We start from the raw sequence: 8380 nt of genomic DNA on the forward strand, positions 1-8380 counted from the left end.
AACAAATTCCTTCAAATTTCATTGCTATTTACATTTAATAGTCCACAAAGGGGAAAGAAGTGTCCTAATAGAATTAAAAACATTTGTACTGGTACTTAAAGCATAATAGAGGAAGATCAAAGTGGCCCTAACAAGAAATACTGTAGTGTTTCTGAGAGACTTCTCATTTTGGAGGAAAAGAGCCTTAGGCATAGTGAGTTGGACTGAATCATGCCTTAAGGGATTTATAGTTTACTGTGTAGTATGGTGACGGTTATTGAACTTGACCCAAGTGAGCTACCGTAGGGAGTATGTCTAGGAAAAGAAAAGTCAGTAAGTAAAACTAAAAAGTTACTTGGATAAATTCTGCAATACCTTGGAGCCCAAACTTCACTCATATAGAGGACTGGATAGAATCAGTTTTCAGCACTTTCAAAGCACAGGTAGAAGCAAAAGTCACTGGAGAAGCAAGATAAAGAATCAGCAACAATTTCTGGCAAAGGTAGGACAGGGAAAGGGGACCCTGCTAGACTATTGGTTGAAGGTAAACTAGCACATCCACTAAGGAAATCAGTATTCATGGAGATTTTTCAAAATACTAACAATATGATCCAGCAACACTATTCGTGGGCATTTATCCAAAGAAATGTAAATCGCGCTATAATAGCTACACCTGCACACCCACATTCTTTGCAGCACTATACAAAATAGCTAGGCGATGAAAACCATCAGATGCACTACAACTAATGAACAGATAAAGAAAACATGGTGCATATACACAACGTAGTATTATTCACCATCCAGATAAATAATGCAAGATACAGCAATAATAGATGGAACTGGAGATAAATATGTTACGCAAATTAAGCCATGTTTAGGACAAATATTGCAGGTTTATTTCTCATATGTACATGCTAGACCTAAAAGGCAAGCATGTACATACACATATGCAGATATGTTCCACATCCAGGGTACATTGAGGCAAAGAGAATGGAGCAATACCTGTCTCATTCTCTAGCACTGTATTCAAACAATTACTCCTTCACCTATCTATAGAACTTCATTGCATGTATACCATTTGATGCTACACAATGTCTAGTGGCTCTTCAATTTATAAAGCAAACTGATGCCAAATTCATAGTCCTCCGCCCTATAACCCTGCCATAATCCCAAGTGTTCCAATGTGAATGTGGATAACTCAGCCAACATAATATATAGACTTCTACTTTTTGGACCACATCATCTCTAGTGATCATCAATTCTACTCCACTGGCTTCATTATACACCATATTCCCATAGACATATTGTCCAAATGTGTATTAGCAAAAAATAAAATTGACAATTTAGATGACTCTATATCTTATCCTCTCATCCTTCCCTAATGCACTTTAGTAATTATCTCATAAATGATCAACAATTTATTAGGTAGCAGCAGACCAAAACTTCAGCCATTCATTTTCAGTGTCCTAAACTGGTTTGCTCAGGTTCCTTGCATTCCTCCTACCTGGCAAAACCACAATCCCCAGTTGACCCAAATGTCTACCTTCTTCAAGCCTGCACCAATATCAGAGCACAAATACCAGACCAAAACAAGACATATTTACAGCAGAGTGAAGAAGCAAATATGTAGAATACAGTTCCTGACAAAACAGCTGGGATTATGGGGAGAGAACATAGATATAAATAAATAAACTTCAAAGATTTTTCCTAATGAATATATTGAATGAACTTAAAAGAAAAGCCTACTAATTCCCTCCATACTCATTAAGATATTTGGTTAATTAAAAGTAATTCCAACTTTAATTCCACTTTATTCCATTAAAATACTAATTAAGAAAACTATCTACTAAAGGCAAATATTTACCTAGATTAAAGTTGAAGTCCAAGAGATTCCTTTCAGATAATTATCAAACCATTTTATGGCAAAAACCTGACACATAAGTCTTTAATTACCAGTTATAAATTTATATGATTCTGAAGACATAGTCTACCTTCTTTTTCCCATCTCAGAATGTGATTACATACATTTAAAAATACTAAGAAATGCATATCAAAATAATACTTGAAATAAATTTGTCACTAAGACAGGTTTTTCTTCCAATTAAGGCAATTTAGCCCTATTTCACTGCGTTTAAAAATGTTTTAGATTCTTTGGCTTATTTGTTCCTTTATGCAGGTATAAATATCATGATCAATTAAAGTTTTCAAAACAATTGAGGGTGATACTACTTAAGCAACAGTTATTGGAATTAATTAGTTTCCCAAAAAATTTTAATTCTTAAGCATGGAAACTGAAACTTGTTTTCAACAAGAAATGAGAACAATTTGAAAGTGTGTCATTTTGTACCTGGATACGTTATGTGTTGTTTCCAATTATATCGCTGTTTTATGAACTCTTATCTGACATCCAGTTGAAAAATCCTCTAGAACTAGTTTCTGAAACTCTAGGAAGAAAATCATAAAAACAACCAGCAATAGCTCTTTTAATATGAACCAAAACAGTTTTATTTATGTTATTCTTCAATTGTAATCACTAAGGAAAAATTGGCTACTTCTACAAAAAGATATCATCTTCAAAGATGATTCGAAGATATTCAAATGAATACATTCTGAAGAGTAATTTTAATATAGAAGTCTAAATATATTTTACTCAGCAAAAGCATCATTTAAATAAATGTGTAACTCCCAATAAGGATGTTTAATGAAATGATGGTCTCTTGGAAGTAAGAATTATAATAGTCTTGATATTATAATAGTCTTGAATTATAATGGTTTTGATCCATCCAACAAATACTTATTGAGTGCCTATTTTGTGCTGATACAGTCCTAGGAGCTTGATATACAGTAATGAATACAGACTATTTATATACCTACAGAGTTTAAGGTAAATAAGTGTGAAAGTCAATTGGTGAATAAGCAAAGAAATGCATATCTGATTTATTATATACACCATTATGAAATAAAAAGAATAGAGTGAGGAGTAGAGAATTTCAGTGGTACAACTTTAAGAATATGGTCACGGAGATCTCTTAAAGAAGACTAAGTGTGAGCTGGGATCTAAGGTCTGAAATAGAGTCAGCTGTTTTGATACAGATGTGGCCTGCCTTAACCAAGGGACACTAGGGTAGCTTAAGCATTGCTAAAGCACTGTCAAAATATAGAAAAAATATTGTTTTAATTAACTGCTTTGTTAAATGGCAACTTATTTGTCCAAATACTTAAATATAAAAGCAATATTTGCAAAACCATTTAGTGTAAACCAACTAAACAACTCACAGGAGAGGGGGAGGGAGGGGGGAGGGGTGGAATGAGGGAGGAGGTAACAAACAGTACAAGAAATGTACACAAGGCCTAATGTATGAAACTGTAACCACTCTGTACATCACTGACAATAAATAAGAAAAAAAGTAAAGAAAATAAAGAATAAAAGAAGAAAAAAAAAGCATCACCCAAATGTCTGTTTCAGGTTGATTACTCTCTCAATAATATTTTACATCTGTTTTTATTAATGAAATCAATTTCAAAATTATTCTTAATATTATGGATATTTTGGTGATGTGTTTTATGGGAATAAACAAGGATCTTGACAAATTTTTAAAAAATAAATTTAAATGCTGCTAATGCTAATGATGAGCCTTTAGTGTGAAAACCCCTATTCCTGTTTCTTTTCCCTTTAAATATGCTAAGATGTGTGGCTGGTGTGATCTTTTCTTTCTGGTAGCTGTTTAATCTTTCCCTGGGCCCTGGTTGCCTTGAACAAAAGATTGTCATCCAACTAGCTACCCTGGTCTCTTGCCAGCACTGTTCCTGAAGAGACTGTCCCAGCCAGGAGTATTTCAGCCATATAGACCAGATTTTTTTTTTTTTTTTTTTTTTTTTGCCATGCAACCTTCTGTGAATTCTAGATGGTTGGCCCTGCAGCAATTTTCACCAAGACTAGAGAGAGAGAAAGAGAGTACTTTCCCTGGTGGCCCAACTGAGGATATAAACAGAGTCTTTCATTTGCTTAAAGGGACTCTCATGACTGGTGACATGAGGGCCTACTCCATCGTTAGTGTACACCGCAATGGAACTGCAGAATCATTGGTCAGGACACTGGTAGAACAGGCACACCCCCAATCCCCCAGCAAGCACAAGAGCAGAAGCAGCAGAGATGACAATGCCCAGAGTGATGAAGAATGGAAACACGAAGGGTGGAGGAAGTAGAGAGAGTAGAGAGCTGAAAATGAAGATGAAGAAAGAAGATAGTAAAAGGCTAGAGAAGAAAAGCTGTGAGTTCCAGTTGCTGAAAGAGCTCCTGAAAGTTTTAATAGTCATTACTATTGTTGAGGTCTGAGGCGCGCAACGTCTGAGTTCCCGAAACAACATCAATGCTGTGAAGGACTGGTAATCTTGATATCCAAAGACTATGAGCTGTAACTCTTGTGACTATAGAGCTGGGGATCCCAACACCCTGGCCTGTCAAAGAGCTGTAACACTAGATAATGCCACCTAATGCTGTTCATTGCCACTGCCTGCCAAGGATTACAAAAACTACTAAGCACCAGGAAGAACTTCTCACTTACTCGTAAGTTCTATCTGGATAAAGAAATAGAATCCTATCCAGCTGACTGCTAACAGTTTGAATAAGAGGAAACTCAGTCCAACTTGGGCTATTGGAAGAGATATGTGGTTATACAGAACTGAAAGGACAATGCTTTAGTAGAGAAACAGGGAGACAGGAGAATAGAAGAGCCTCATGGGACCAGCAAGAAAGAGCTGGACCAGAAAAGCCAATGAGCACCAGCTAGTGTACCCTGGAACAATAGTAAACTATTTTTAAAAAAGAGAAATAAAGACTTCAGATCTATGCATATTGGTCAAAGGTATGTACAATGTTTGCAATAGTAAAGAAGAGACCATACAAACTTTTAAGCTTTCAAAATTGATGCATTCCGATGAAGAACATCTTATAGTAACTTGTTTCTTTTATGGTTATTTTCTGTAAAATGCATTAAATTATCAATCAACTAAAGAAGTGAATGGTTGTATTGTCCTAGAAAAAAAAATCCACAACTATGAATTCACTTCTCAGTCTTGGGCATGCCCCCTTTTAGCTTTGGCAAACACCGGTGGCACTAGGCTAGTCCTGTCAGATCCCTCTTAACTAGTTACCATGCCAACTCTTCATAGTCCACATGTTTCTGAGAAGTGTACATTCTAGAAAACTTAAGTGTTCCCTTTGGGTTTGCTTTTGGAGTGTAGATCCAGAGCTGTTGAGGCACTTAACACCTTTCCTAATCCACATTGCACAGAAATGTCGAGTTACCTGGTACAATAAACAGTGAGGTGCACTACAAACATCAAAGCCCCAGGAGAGACTGGGCTGAGCCTGAGATTTTACTTAAAAACAGACACTTGCCTGGCTTCTTCTCCCACATTTTTCCTGTTTTCTCCTGGGAAACTTTGTGGAAATCCTACCCAAATCCTAAATGCAAGTCCTTTTTCTGGGTTAATTGGATGTGGTAATTATACTTTTATTCATTCATCCATGCATTATTCTTTTACTGATCTTTACTGAGCATGTTAGACATTATGAACTACATAGGCACTTAGACTTCAAAGATATAAAAGAAAAATGTTTCAGGCCAACTCAAATTCCAAGTATCAAGTACCTTAGTTCATAAAAGTGCTTGTTTATTCTGGGCACTGGTGGCTCACACCTGTAATCCTAGCTATTCAGGAAGCCAAGATTTGAGGATCACTGTTCAAAGCCAGCCCAGGCAGGAAAGTCTGTCTCTTATCTCCAATTAACTACCTTCTAGTAGAAGTGGCACGGTGGCTCAAAGTAGTAGAGCTGAAGAGCTCAGGACATGCCCAGGCCCAGAGTTCAAACCCCACGACTTGAAAATAAAGTTGCTTATATTTTTTTTAAGTGCTAAAAGTCAAACCCCATGTCTGAACATTCTAGGCAAGTGGTTTATCATTGAGGTACATTCCCAGCTCAAGATGCTTGTATTTGGTTAATCAAATTATTTCTTTTTATTTCATTAATCAAACTAATTTAATATGTTACTTTTTATCATATTAAATCAACTCAACAAATGAGGAAAATATCACTGAAGATTTAAGATTACAACTAAAGAGCTAATGTTTCCACAAATAGTCATGCTCTAAATGATTCCTAAAATAAGTACATCTAGAATACGAGCTAAATTTGTACAGTATTTTAATACCCTGGTAGCCTTAAAAACTACTTTGTAAGTTAAAGATAAAAATTGCCTGGGTTTTTAAGCCTCCCGCACTCTCCTGTCCTGCAGGAGAGACGGAAGAGCACACCCCATGCGGACAGGTCCAGGAAGAGGATAAGAGGGCTGACAGACTTCCACCCAGCCCCCCTCTTAATGGAGGACACACAGACAGTCCAGGAGCCAGTCAGCGCTAAGACTCTTTTGTTTGTTTTTGTTTGTTTTTTTTGCAATTTTATAGCTTCATTTGACACTGGCTAGTTCTTGTCCACATTGACTGTCTGTAGATTTTTGAACGTGGTGACCGGGACTTGTTTGGTGAGTCTTCATCTTCATTGCGTTTCCTGGACAGGCGCACACTGATCCGATAGGGGACATTCCTTATTCCTTTGGCCCAGACAGCTTTGTTAAGCCTGGTATCGATGCGCACATCTGGAGTCCCCATCTCCTTCATGGGGAACTTCCGGATCTCTTTGAGTGCAGGAGGGGCCCGCTTCTTAAAGCCTACTCCATGGATGCGCTTGTGAATGTTGATGGTGTATTCTCAGGTCACCACCTCGTTGATGGCAGAACGGCCCTTCTTCTTCTCACCACCCTTCTTTGCGGGAGCCATTCTGCCGGTCCCAAGCTGGAAAGGAAGCTAAGACTTGTTTTAATGGCGGCAATGAGCTGTTCTTTTAAAGGGGTCGGAGGGCGGTGGAAGGGAAGGGGTACGTGCACCTATGTAAGGGCTGGGATTTGATGCCTGAGCTGTCTATCAGGGTGGAGCTTCAAGGGACCTCCCTAAGGGGCAGCCTAATTCTACATCACAGCCCACAGGACTGCCTCTGGGTTCACCACCAGGTGCCATCTTGGCTACACGTGGTCCCAAGGCTTGGAGGCGGGGCCAGTTAGAACCACCTCTTAATGATGCACAGCATCGGGTGGGCGTGCCCCACAAAAATGAGCTAAATGTGTTTTATAAATACTTACAAAGTATGTGTTTGTTACAAGTTGATACAGATAAAGGCTTCAAAATATCTGATTATATTTTGAAGTGCATTTGTGTTGCAGTGGTTTTCAGAATACATTTCCCCATTGATCTGTTACTGGTTTCTAAGTTAATTGGAGAAACTAAAATTACTTGTTTAAACCATATGCATGGGAACTACTAAAAATAGTGAGCATTCATAACAGATTGCTCCTTGATAAAGCAAGCAAACGAAACCCCATAGCAATGAGAGCAATGCCATTGCTAACTCTTCCTTGCATGTTGAGGACACATCTTGCTCATGTGAGTTCCCATCCTTCTTCTAGGATAAAGCAAGCTGAAGTCTTCATCATGCTGCTGCCACCCACCTTCAACAGCATCATCTCTTGCTCGATCATCAGGCAGGCCCTTCGCATCTAAGAATGAGGGTGATTTACTTGGGTCTCCATCATTCTCACAGTTGCTTCTCAATCCACCAATGCATATGCGAAAAGGGATTCAATGACATCGTTAATCTTTGCAATGTCTTCTACAGGAAGTGGAAGGTACCATGCACAACCTTTTAATGATGAGATGGGGAGCCTATGTGTGGACTAACAGCATCAAGAATTCTAGTAGGTGGTAGGGAACATTTCCCAAGTAATTTTAGGGTGTTCATTATCTTTCATTACAAGTTACATTAACTGTATAAAAAAGTATGATTTTTTGTTCAGCTTTTTGAATGAATATACTTTCAACAAGTGGGGTTTATGTGTCATAGGTTACGGGGGTATTATATTAATTCAGGGAAAGCAGAACTGCAGAAATTATAGGGACATCACTCTCAGAATTTTCTCAGTGCTCACAGGTACACATTTTGGTATGCATCTTAGTGGCTCCTCCCAGAGTATTTGTGTATTTGTTCTATGTTTCAATGCAGGGCCAATATTTTCTTGCAACCTGAAAAGCAGCTGGCAAATAGGTGAGAATAGGAAGAAAAGTGTTTTAGAAGAACATGAGAGATGTGGATTCTTTTCATCAAAACAAAGAGCAAAGTTCTAGGGATATCATAATTGAATCTGAACCTTATTTTAAAAGCTGAATTTAATTTGGAACAATAAAATGTAGAATAAAATGTACAAAAGCAGGGGTGTGTCCAATGCATGGAACTCAAGAGCTTTTATTCCTGAAATTAGTACAGATATATCTGGGTTTATAAGACTCA

The 8380-nt window shown here is 37.8% G+C and overlaps 1 pseudogene; it reads right to left on the reverse strand.

Moving 5' to 3' along the window:
- Nucleotides 1–6463: 6463 nt before the first annotated feature.
- Nucleotides 6464–6840, reverse strand: LOC125350673 (annotated as a pseudogene).
- Nucleotides 6841–8380: the final 1540 nt, after the last annotated feature.

This window comes from Perognathus longimembris, chromosome 4, assembly GCF_023159225.1.
Source record: "Perognathus longimembris pacificus isolate PPM17 chromosome 4, ASM2315922v1, whole genome shotgun sequence".
In the NCBI taxonomy this organism is placed as follows: domain Eukaryota; kingdom Metazoa; phylum Chordata; class Mammalia; order Rodentia; family Heteromyidae; genus Perognathus; species Perognathus longimembris.